Source organism: Mesoplodon mirus (assembly GCF_964341445.2).
Source record: "Mesoplodon mirus genome assembly, chromosome: 1".
NCBI classification, from domain to species: Eukaryota; Metazoa; Chordata; class Mammalia; order Artiodactyla; family Ziphiidae; genus Mesoplodon; species Mesoplodon mirus.
The window spans coordinates 195,555,555-195,568,236 of NC_138976.1; positions in this window are offsets into that span (position 1 = coordinate 195,555,555).

Consider the following 12,682-nt stretch of genomic DNA (forward strand, 5'->3'; position numbering starts at 1 on the left):
GATGACAGGGGTGAGGGAGTATTGTGATGACTAGTGATGGAACATTGTGATATCAGTGGTGAGATAGCATTTTGATGGGAAGTGCATGGAGCATTGTGAGGACAAGCTTTATGGAGCATTGTGATGACAATGTGGTGGAGCATTTTGATGACAAGCGCATGGTACATTGTGATGACATGGGTCATGGAGCATTTTGCTGACAAGCGCATGGAGCATTGTGATGACAAGGGTCATGGAGCATTGTGCTGACAAAGGCATGGTGCATTGTGATGACAAGGTTCACAGAGAATTGTGATGAAAAATTCATGGAGCATTGTGGTGACAAAGGTAACCGAGCCTGGGGATGACGAGGGCATGGACCATTGTGATGACAAAGTTCATGAAGTATTGTGATGAGTGGAATCATGGAGCATTGCGATGACAGGGGTCATGGAGCATTGTGATGACAAGGGCAAGGAGCATTGTGTTGACATGGGCATGGAGCATTGGTCTGACAAATTTCATGGATTATTGCAATGACATTGGGCATGGCGCATTTTGATGACAAGGGCATGGAGCATTGTTATGACAAGGTCATGGATGATTGTGATGGCAAAGGTAATGGAGCATTGTGATGACAAGGGCCTGGAGCATTGTGATGAAAAGGGTCAGGGAGCATTGTGATGACAAGGGCATGGAGCATTGTGATGAAAACTTCCATTGAGAATTTTGATGACAAGTTCATGAAGCATTGTGATGACACACGCATGGAGCTTTCTATGACAGGGTCATGGAGCATTGCGATGACAAGTGCATGGAGAATTGTGATGACAAGAGCATGTAACATTTTGATGAGAAGTGTCATGCAGCATTGTGATGCAAAGGGACATGGTGCATTGTGATGACCAGGGCATGGAACATAGTGATGGCAAGTCCGTGGAGCACTGTGATGAGAAGACCCCGGATAATTGTGATGACGAGCGTCATGGAGCACTGTAATGACAAGGGGCATGGAGCATTGTGATGACAGGTCTCATGGAGCATTGTCATGACAGGGGTCATGGAGCATTGTGATGACAAGTATCATGGAACATTCTGATGACAAGCTTGTGGAGCATTGTGATGACAATGGCATGGAGCATTGTGATGAACAAGGCATGGAGCCTTTTCATGACAGTGTTCAAGGAGCATTCTGATGACAAGTGTCAGAGAGCATTGTGATGACTATGTATTGAGCAATGTGATGTCAAAGGTCATGGAGCATTGTGATGACAAGGTCATGGATTATTGTGATGATAGGCATCATGGAGCGTTGTGATGACAAGTGTTATGGAACATTGTGATCACAGGGTTTGGAGCATTCTGATGGCAGAGGTCATGGATCATTTTGATTTCATGGAGAATGGAGCATTGTGATGACAAGGGCATGAAGCAAAGTGATCCCAAGGTTCTTGGAGGATTGTGATGACAATGGGAATGGAGTATTGGTGATAACAAGCTCATGGAGCATTCTGATGACCAGCTCGTGGAGATTTGTGATGACAATGGCATGGAGCATTGTGGTGAAAAGGGCAAGGAGCATTGTGATGAAAAAGGCAAGGAGCCTTTTCTTGACAGGATTCAAGGAGCATTCTGACGACAAGTATCAGGGAGCATTGTGATGACATGTGTATTGAGTAATGTGATGAAAAAGGTCATGGAGCACTGTGATGACAAGGGCATGGATTATTGTGATGACAGGCATCATGGAGCGTTGTGATGACAAGTGTTATGGAACATAGTGATCACAAGGGTTTGGAGCTTTGTAATGACAGAGGTCATGGATCACTTTGAATTCAAGGAGCATGGAACATTGTGATGACAAGGGCATGAAGCAATGTGATCCCAAAGTTCATGGAGGATTGTGATGACAATGGGAATGGAGTATTGGTGATATCAAGCTCATGGAGCATTGTGATGACAAGGTCATGTAGCATTTTGCTGACAAAGGCATGGAGCATTGTGATGACAAGGGTCATGGAGCACTGTGATGAAAAGTATCACGGAGCATTGTGATTACAGGGGTCATGGAGCATTGGGATGACAAGGGCATGGATCATTGTGATGACAAGTGTCATGGAGCATTTTGATGACAAGAGTCCCGGATCATTTTGTTGTCAGGGTCATGGAGCATTGTGATGACTGTGGTCATGGAGCACTGTGATGACAGTGGTCCTGGAGCATTGTGATGAGAAGGTCAAAGAGAATTGGGCTGACAATGTTCATGGAGTATTGTGATGGCATGGGCCATGGAACATTGTGATGACAAGGGAATGGAGTATGGTGATGACAAGGTCCTGGAGCATTGTGATGAGAACACCTTGGAGCTTTGTGATGACAAGTCTCATGGAGCATTCTGATGAAAAGGGGCATGGAGCATTGTGATTACAGGTGTCTTGGAGCATTGTGATGACAAGGGCATGGAGCATTGTGATGAGAAGGCCATGGAGCACACTGATGACTTGCCTCATGGAGCTTTGTGATGACAAGGGCATGGAGCATTGTCATTACAGGGGTCTTGGAGCATTGTGAAGAAAATGGCATGGATCATTGTGATGAAAAAGGCATGGAGCCTTGTCATGACATGGTTCAAAGAGAATACTGCTGGCAAGTTTCATGGAGCATTTTGCTGGCAAAGGCTTGGAGCATTGTGATGACAAGTGTCACAGAGAATTGTGAAGGAAAGTTCATGGAGCATTTTGGTGACATAGGTCACATAGCCATGTGATGACGAGGGCATGGACCATGGTGATAACGAATGTCATTAAGCTTTGTGATGACTGTAGTCACGGAGCATTGTGATGACAGGCGCCATGGAGCATTGTGATGACAAGGGCATGGAGCATTGTGATGAAAGGGGCATGGAGCATTGGTCTTACTCGTTTCATGGATTATTGTGATGACAGTGGGCATGGCGCATTGTGATGGCAAGGGTATGGAGCATTGTGATGACAAGGTCATAGAGTATTGTGAAGACAGGTGTCAGGGAGCATTGTGATGACATATGTCATGGTCCACTGTGATGAACATGGCATGGAGCATTGTGATGCCAAGTGTCATGGAGGAATGTGATGACAAAGTTCATGGAGCATTGTGATGACAAGGGTCATGGAGCATTGTGATGACAAGGGTCATGGAGCATTGTGATGACAAGGGTCATGGGACATTGTGATGACAAGGGCCATTGAGAATTTTGATGACAAGTTCGTGTAGCATTGTGATGACAAGTGCATGGTGCTTGCCATGACAGGGGTCATGGAGCATTGTGATGACAATTTCATGGAGAATTGTGATGACAAGAGCATGTAACATTGTGATAAGTAGAGTCATGGAGCATTGTGATGACAAGGACGTGGAGAATTGTGAGGACAAGGGACATGGAGCATTGTGATGCGCAGGGCATTGAGCATTTTGATGGAAAGACCGTGGAGCATTGTGATGAGAAGGCCATGGATAATTGTGATGACGAACATTATGGAGCACTGTAATAACAAGGGGCATGGATCATTGTGATTACCTGGGTCTTGGAGCATTGTGATGACAAGGGTCCTGGAGCCTTGTGATGACAAGGGCATGGGGCATTCTGATGAGAAGGCCATGGAGCATTCTGATGACATGCGTGATGGAGCTTTGTGTGACAGGGGCATGGAGCATTGTGATGATATGGGTCATGGAGCATGGTGCTGACAAGCGCATGGAGCATTGTGATGACAAGGGTTATGGAGCATTGTGATGAAAAGTTCTTGGAGAATTGTGGTGAAAATGGTCACAGAGCCTTGTGATGACGAGGGCATGGACCATTGTGATTGAAAAGGTCATGAAGCATTGTGATGACTGGAGTCACAGAGCATTGTGATGACAGGGGTCATAGAGCATTGTGATGACAAAGGCATGGAGAATTGTGATGAGAGCGTCTTGGAGCAATTGTCTGACAAGTTTCATGTATTACTGTGAAGAGAGTGGGCACGGCACATTGTGATGACAAGTGAATGGAGCATTGTGATGACAAGATCATGGAGTATTGTGAAGACAGGTTTCAGGGAGCATTGTGATGACATATAACATGATCCATTGTGATGAAAAGGGCATGGAGCATTGTGATGCCAAGTATCATGGAGGATTGTGATGACAAAGGTTATGGAGCAATGTGATGATAAGGGCTTGGAGCATTGTGATGACAAGGGTCATGGAGCATTTTTAAGACAAGGACATGGAGTATGGTGATGACAAGGGCCATTGAGAATTTTGATGACAAGTCGTGAAGCATTGTGAAGACAAGCTCATGGAACTTTCTATGACAGGGTTCAAGGAGCATTGCGATGACAAGTGCATGGAGAATTGTGATGACAAGAGCATGTAACATTGTGATGAGAAGTGTCATGTAGCATTGTGATGACAAGAACGAGGAGAATTTTGATGACAAGGGTCATGGAGCATTGTGATAACCAGGGCATGGAGCATTGTGATGGCAAGACCATGGAGCATTGTGATGAGACGACCATAGATAATTGTGATGACGAGCATCATGGAGCACTGTAATGACAAGGGGCATGGAGCATTGTGATGACAAGCTCGTGGAGATTTGTGATGACAATGGCATGAAACATTGTGGTGAAAAGGGCAAGGAGCATTGTGATGAAAAAGGCAAGGAGCCTTTTCTTGACAGGATTCAAGGAGCATTCTGCCGACAAGTATCAGGGAGCATTGTGATGACATGTGTATTGAGTAATGTGATGAAAAAGGTCATGGAGCACTGTGATGACAAGGGCATGGATTATTGTGATGACAGGCATCATGGAGCGTTGTGATGACAAGTGTTATGGAACATAGTGATCACAAGGGTTTGGAGCTTTGTAATGACAGAGGTCATGGATCACTTTGAATTCAAGGAGCATGGAACATTGTGATGACAAGGGCATGAAGCAATGTGATCCCAAAGTTCATGGAGGATTGTGATGACAATGGGAATGGAGTATTGGTGATAACAAGCTCATGGAGCATTGTGATGACAAGGTCATGTAGCATTTTGCTGACAAAGGCATGGAGCATTGTGATGACAAGGGTCATGGAGCACTGTGATGAAAAGTATCACGGAGCATTGTGATTACAGGGGTCATGGAGCATTGGGATGACAAGGGCATGGATCATTGTGATGACAAGTGTCATGGAGCATTTTGATGACAAGAGTCCCGGATCATTTTGTTGTCAGGGTCATGGAGCATTGTGATGACTGTGGTCATGGAGCACTGTGATGACAGTGGTCCTGGAGCATTGTGATGAGAAGGTCAAAGAGAATTGGGCTGACAATGTTCATGGAGTATTGTGATGGCATGGGCCATGGAACATTGTGATGACAAGGGAATGGAGTATGGTGATGACAAGGTCCTGGAGCATTGTGATGAGAACACCTTGGAGCTTTGTGATGACAAGTCTCATGGAGCATTCTGATGAAAAGGGGCATGGAGCATTGTGATTACAGGTGTCTTGGAGCATTGTGATGACAAGGGCATGGAGCATTGTGATGAGAAGGCCATGGAGCACACTGATGACTTGCCTCATGGAGCTTTGTGATGACAAGTGCATGGAGCATTGTCATTACAGGGGTCTTGGAGCATTGTGAAGAAAATGGCATGGATCATTGTGATGAAAAAGGCATGGAGCCTTGTCATGACATGGTTCAAAGAGAATACTGCTGGCAAGTTTCATGGAGCATTTTGCTGGCAAAGGCTTGGAGCATTGTGATGACAAGTGTCACAGAGAATTGTGATGGAAAGTTCATGGAGCATTGTGGTGACACAGGTCACATAGCCATGTGATGACGAGGGCATGGACCATGGTGATAACAAATGTCATTAAGCTTTGTGATGACTGGAGTCACGGAGCATTGTGATGACAGGCGCCATGGAGCATTGTGATGACAAGGGCATGGAGCATTGTGATGACAGGGGCATGGAGCATTGGTCTTACTCGTTTCATGGATTATTGTGATGACAGTGGGCATGGCGCATTGTGATGACAAGGGTATGGAGCATTGTGATGACAAGGTCATAGAGTATTGTGAAGACAGGTGTCAGGGAGCATTGTGATGACATATGTCATGGTCCATTGTGATGACCATGGCATGGAGCATTGTGATGCCAAGTGTCATGGAGGAATGTGATGACAAAGTTCATGGAGCATTGTGATGACAAGGGTCATGGAGCATTGTGATGACAAGGGTCATGGAGCATTGTGATGACAAGGGTCATGGGACATTGTGATGACAAGGGCCATTGAGAATTTTGATGAAAAGTTCGTGTAGCATTGTGATGACAAGTGCATGGTGCTTGCCATGACAAGGGTCATGGAGCATTGTGATGACAATTTCATGGAGAATTGTGATGACAAGAGCATGTAACATTGTGATAAGTAGAGTCATGGAGCATTGTGATGACAAGGACGTGGAGAATTGTGAGGACAAGGGACATGGAGCATTGTGATGCGCAGGGCATGGAGCATTTTGATGGAAAGACCGTGGAGCATTGTGATGAGAAGGCCATGGATAATTGTGATGACGAGCATTATGGAGCACTCTAATAACAAGGGGCATGGATCATTGTGATTACATGGGTCTTAGAGCATTGTGATGACAAGTGTCATGGAGCCTTGTGATGACAAGGGCATGGGGCATTCTGATGAGAAGGCCATGGAGCATTCTGATGACATGCGTGATGGAGCTTTGTGTGACAGGGGCATGGAGCATTGTGATGACAAGGTTGTGGAGGAATATGATGACAAGTGCATGGTGCATTGTGATGATATGGGTCATGGAGCATGGTGCTGACAAGCGCATGGAGCATTGTGATGACAAGGTTGTGGAGGAATGTGATGAGAAGTGCATGGCGCATTGTGATGATATGGGTCATGGAGCATGGTGCTGACAAGCGCATGGAGCATTGTGATGACAAGGGTTATGGAGCATTGTGATGAAAAGTTCTTGGAGAATTGTGGTGAAAATGGTCACAGAGCCTTGTGATGACGAGGGCATGGACCATTGTGATTGAAAAGGTCATGAAGCATTGTGATGACTGGAGTCACAGAGCATTGTGATGACAGGGGTCATGGAGCATTGTGATGACAAAGGCATGGAGAATTGTGATGAGAGCGTCTTGGAGCAATTGTCTGACACGTTTCATGTATTACTGTGAAGTGAGTGGGCACGGCACATTGTGATGACAAGTGAATGGAGCATTGTGATGACAAGATCATGGAGTATTGTGAAGACAGGTTTCAGGGAGCATTGTGATGACATATAACATGATCCATTGTGATGAAAAGGGCATGGAGCATTGTGATGCCAAGTATCATGGAGGATTGTGATGACAAAGGTTATGGAGCAATGTGATGATAAGGGCTTGGAGCATTGTGATGACAAGGGTCATGGAGCATTTTTAAGACAAGGACATGGAGTATGGTGATGACAAGGGCCATTGAGAATTTTGATGACAAGTCGTGAAGCATTGTGAAGACAAGCTCATGGAACTTTCTATGACAGGGTTCAAGGAGCATTGCGATGACAAGTGCATGGAGAATTGTGATGACAAGAGCATGTAACATTGTGATGAGAAGTGTCATGTAGCATTGTGATGACAAGAACGAGGATAATTGTGATGACAAGGGTCATGGAGCATTGTGATAACCAGGGCATGGAGCATTGTGATGGCAAGACCATGGAGCATTGTGATGAGACGACCATAGATAATTGTGATGACGAGCATCATGGAGCACTGTAATGACAAGGGGCATGGAGCATTGTGATGACAAGCTTGTGGAGTATTGTGATGACCATGGCATGGAGCATTGTGATGAAAAAGGCATGGAGCCTTTTCATGACAGGGTTCAAGGAGCATTCTGACGACAAGTATCAGGGAGCATTGTGATGACATGTGTATTGAGTATTGTGATGACAATGGTCATGGAGCATTTTGATGACAAGGGCATGGATTATTGTGATGACAGGCATCATGGAGCATTGTGATGACAAGTGTTATGGAACATTGTGATCACAAGGGTTTGGAGCATTGTGATGACAGAGGTCATGGATCATTTTGATTTCCAGGAACATGGAGCATTGTGATGACAGGGGCATGAAGCAATGTGATCCCAAGTTTCATGGAGGATTGTGATGATAATGGGAATGGAGTATTGGTGATAAGAAGCTCATGGAGCATGGTGATGAAAAAGTCGTGTAGCATTTTGCTGACAAAGTTATGGAGCATGTTGATGACAAGGGTCATGGAGCACTGTGGTGACAAGCATCACGGAGCATTGTGATTACATGGGTCATGGAGCATTGGGATGACAAGGGCATGGATCATTGTGATGACAAGTGTCATGGAGCATTTGGATGACAAGAGTCCCGGATCATTTTGTTGTCAGGGTTCATGGAGCATTGTGATGACTGTGGGAATGGAGCATTGTGATGACAGTAGTCATGGAGCATTGTGATGAGAAAGTCAAAGAGAATTGGGCTGACAATGTTCATGGAGTATTGTGATGACAGGGGTCATGGAGCATTGTGATGACAAGGGAATGGAGCATGGTGATGACAAGGTCCTGGAGCATTGTGATGAGAACACCATGGAGCTTTGTGATGACTAGTCTCATGGAGCATTCTGATGAACAGGGGCATGGGACATTGGGATTACAGGTGTCTTGGAGCATTGTGATGACAAGGGCATGGAGCATTGTGATGAGAAGGCCATGGGACACTCTGATGACATGCCTCGTGGAGCTTTGTGATGACAAGGGCATGGAGCATTGTCATTACCGGGGTCTTGGAGCATTGTGAAGAAAATGGCATGGATCATTGTGATGAAAAAGGCATGGAGCCTTGTCATGACAGGGTTCAAGGAGCATACTGCTGGCAAGTGTCAGGGAGCATTGTGCTGACAAAGTCTTGGAGCATTGTGATGACAAGTGTCACAGAGCATTGTGATGAAAAGTTCATGGAGCATTGTGGTGACAAAGGTCAAGTAGCCATGTGATGACGAGGGCATGGACCATTGTGATGACAAATGTCATGAAGCATTGTAATGACAGGAGTCACGGAGCATTGTGATGACAGTCGCCATGGAGCATTGTGATGACAAGGGCATGGAGCATTGTGATGATAGGGGCATGGAGCATTGGTCTTACACGTTTCGTGGATTATTGTGATGACAGTGGGCATGGCGCATTGTGATGACAAGGGCATGGAGCATTGTGAAGACAAGGTAATAGAATTTTGTGAAGACAGGTGTCAGGGAGCATTGTGATGACATATGTCATGGTCCATTGTGATGACAATGGCATGGAGCATTGTGATGGAAAAGGCATGGAGCCTTTTCATGACAGGGTTCAAGGAGCATTCTGACATGTGTCTTGAGTATTGTGATGACAGTGGCATGGTGCATTGTGATGCCAAGTATCATGGAGTTTTCTGATGACAAAGGTAATGGAGCAATATGATGACAAGGTCTTGGAGCATTGTGATGAGAAGACCATGGATAATTGTGATGATGAGCGTCATGGGGCGTTGTGATAACAAGTGTTTTGGAACATTGTGATCACAAGGTTTTGGAGCCTTGTGATGACAGAGACCATGGAGCATTTTGATTTCATTGTGATGACAATAGCATGAAGCATTATGATGATGGGCATGGTGCATTGTGATGAGAAGCGTCATGGAGCTTTGTGATGAAAAGGGCATGGAGCATTGCGTGAGTGTTCATGGAGCATTGTGATGAAAATGGCTTGGAGTATTGTGATGAGTGGAATCATGGAGCATTGCGATGACAGGGGTCATGGAGCATTGTGATGACAAGGACATGGAATATTGTAATGACAGGGGCATGGAGCAATTTGATGAAAAGTGTCATGGAACATTTTGACGAGAGGGGTTATGGAACATTGTGATGTCAGGGGTCATGGAGCATTGTGATGAAAATGGTCATGGAGCATTTTGATGATAGGTGTTATGGAACATTGTGATGTCAGGGGTCATGGAGCACTGTGATGATAAGGTCATGGAGCATTGTGATGACAGGGGTCATGGAACATTGTGATGACAGGGGTGAGGGAGTATTGTGATGACTAGTGATGGAACATTGTGATATCAGTGGTGAGATAGCATTTTGATGGGAAGTGCATGGAGCATTGTGAGGACAAGCTTTATGGAGCATTGTGATGACAATGTGGTGGAGCATTTTGATGACAAGCGCATGGTACATTGTGATGACATGGGTCATGGAGCATTTTGCTGACAAGCACATGGAGCTTTGTGATGACAAGGGTCATGGAGCATTGTGCTGACAAAGGCATGGTGCATTGTGATGACAAGGTTCACAGAGAATTGTGATGAAAAATTCATGGAGCATTGTGGTGACAAAGGTAACCGAGCCTGGGGATGACGAGGGCATGGACCATTGTGATGACAAAGTTCATGAAGTATTGTGATGAGTGGAATCATGGAGCATTGCGATGACGGGGTCATGGAGCATTGTGATGACAAGGGCAAGGAGCATTGTGTTGACATGGGCATGGAGCATTGGTCTGACAAATTTCATGGATTATTGCAATGACATTGGGCATGGCACATTTTGATGACAAGGGCATGGAGCATTGTTATGACAAGGTCATGGATGATTGTGATGGCAAAGGTAATGGAGCATTGTGATGACAAGGGCCTGGAGCATTGTGATGAAAAGGGTCAGGGAGCATTGTGATGACAAGGGCATGGAGCATTGTGATGAAAACTTCCATTGAGAATTTTGATGACAAGTTCATGAAGCATTGTGATGACACACGCATGGAGCTTTCTATGACAGGGTCATGGAGCATTGCGATGACAAGTGCATGGAGAATTGTGATGACAAGAGCATGTAACATTTTGATGAGAAGTGTCATGCAGCATTGTGATGCAAAGGGACATGGTGCATTGTGATGACCAGGGCATGGAGCATAGTGATGGCAAGTCCGTGGAGCACTGTGATGAGAAGACTCCGGATAATTGTGATGACGAGCGTCATGGAGCACTGTAATGACAAGGGGCATGGAGCATTGTGATGACAGGTCTCATGGAGCATTGTCATGACAGGGGTCATGGAGCATTGTGATGACAAGTATCATGGAACATTCTGATGACAAGCTTGTGGAGCATTGTGATGACAATGGCATGGAGCATTGTGATGAACAAGGCATGGAGCCTTTTCATGACAGTGTTCAAGGAGCATTCTGATGACAAGTGTCAGAGAGCATTGTGATGACTATGTATTGAGCATTGTGATGTCAAAGGTCATGGAGCATTGTGATGACAAGGTCATGGATTATTGTGATGATAGGCATCATGGAGCGTTGTGATGACAAGTGTTATGGAACATTGTGATCACAGGGTTTGGAGCATTCTGATGGCAGAGGTCATGGTTCATTTTGATTTCATGGAGAATGGAGCATTGTGATGACAAGGGCATGAAGCAAAGTGATCCCAAGGTTCTTGGAGGATTGTGATGACAATGGGAATGGAGTATTGGTGATACCAAGCTCATGGAGCATTCTGATGACAAGCTCGTGGAGATTTGTGATGACAATGGCATGGAGCATTGTGGTGAAAAGGGCAAGGAGCATTGTGATGAAAAAGGCAAGGAGCCTTTTCTTGACAGGATTCAAGGAGCATTCTGACGACAAGTATCAGGGAGCATTGTGATGACATGTGTATTGAGTAATGTGATGAAAAAGGTCATGGAGCACTGTGATGACAAGGGCATGGATTATTGTGATGACAGGCATCATGGAGCGTTGTGATGACAAGTGTTATGGAACATAGTGATCACAAGGGTTTGGAGCTTTGTAATGACAGAGGTCATGGATCACTTTGAATTCAAGGAGCATGGAACATTGTGATGACAAGGGCATAAAGCAATGTGATCCCAAGGTTCATGGAGGATTGTGATGACAATGGGAATGGAGTATTGGTGATAACAAGCTCATGGAGCATTGTGATGACAAGGTCATGTAGCATTTTGCTGACAAAGGCATGGAGCATTGTGGTGACAAGGGTCATGGAGCCTGTGATGAAAAGCATCACGGAGCATTGTGATTACATGGGTCATGGAGCATTGGGATGACAAGGGCATGGATCATTGTGATGACAAGTGTCATGGAGCATTTTGATGACAAGAGTCCCGGATCATTTTGTTGTCAGGGTCATGGAGCATTGTGATGACTGTGGTCATGGAGCACTGTGATGACAGTGGTCCTGGAGCATTGTGATGAGAAGGTCAAAGAGAATTGGGCTGACAATGTTCATGGAGTATTGTGATGACATGGGTCTTGGAACATTGTGATGACAAGGGAATGGAGTATGGTGATGACAAGGTCCTGGAGCATTGTGATGAGAACACCTTGGAGCTTTGTGATGACAAGTCTCATGGAGCATTCTGATGAAAAGGGGCATGGAGCATTGTGATTACAGGTGTCTTGGAGCATTGTGATGACAAGGGCATGGAGCATTGTGATGAGAAGGCCATGGAGCACACTGATGACTTGCCTCATGGAGCTTTGTGATGACAAGGGCATGGAGCATTGTCATTACAGGGGTCTTGGAGCATTGTGAAGAAAATATCATGGATCATTGTGATGAAAAAGG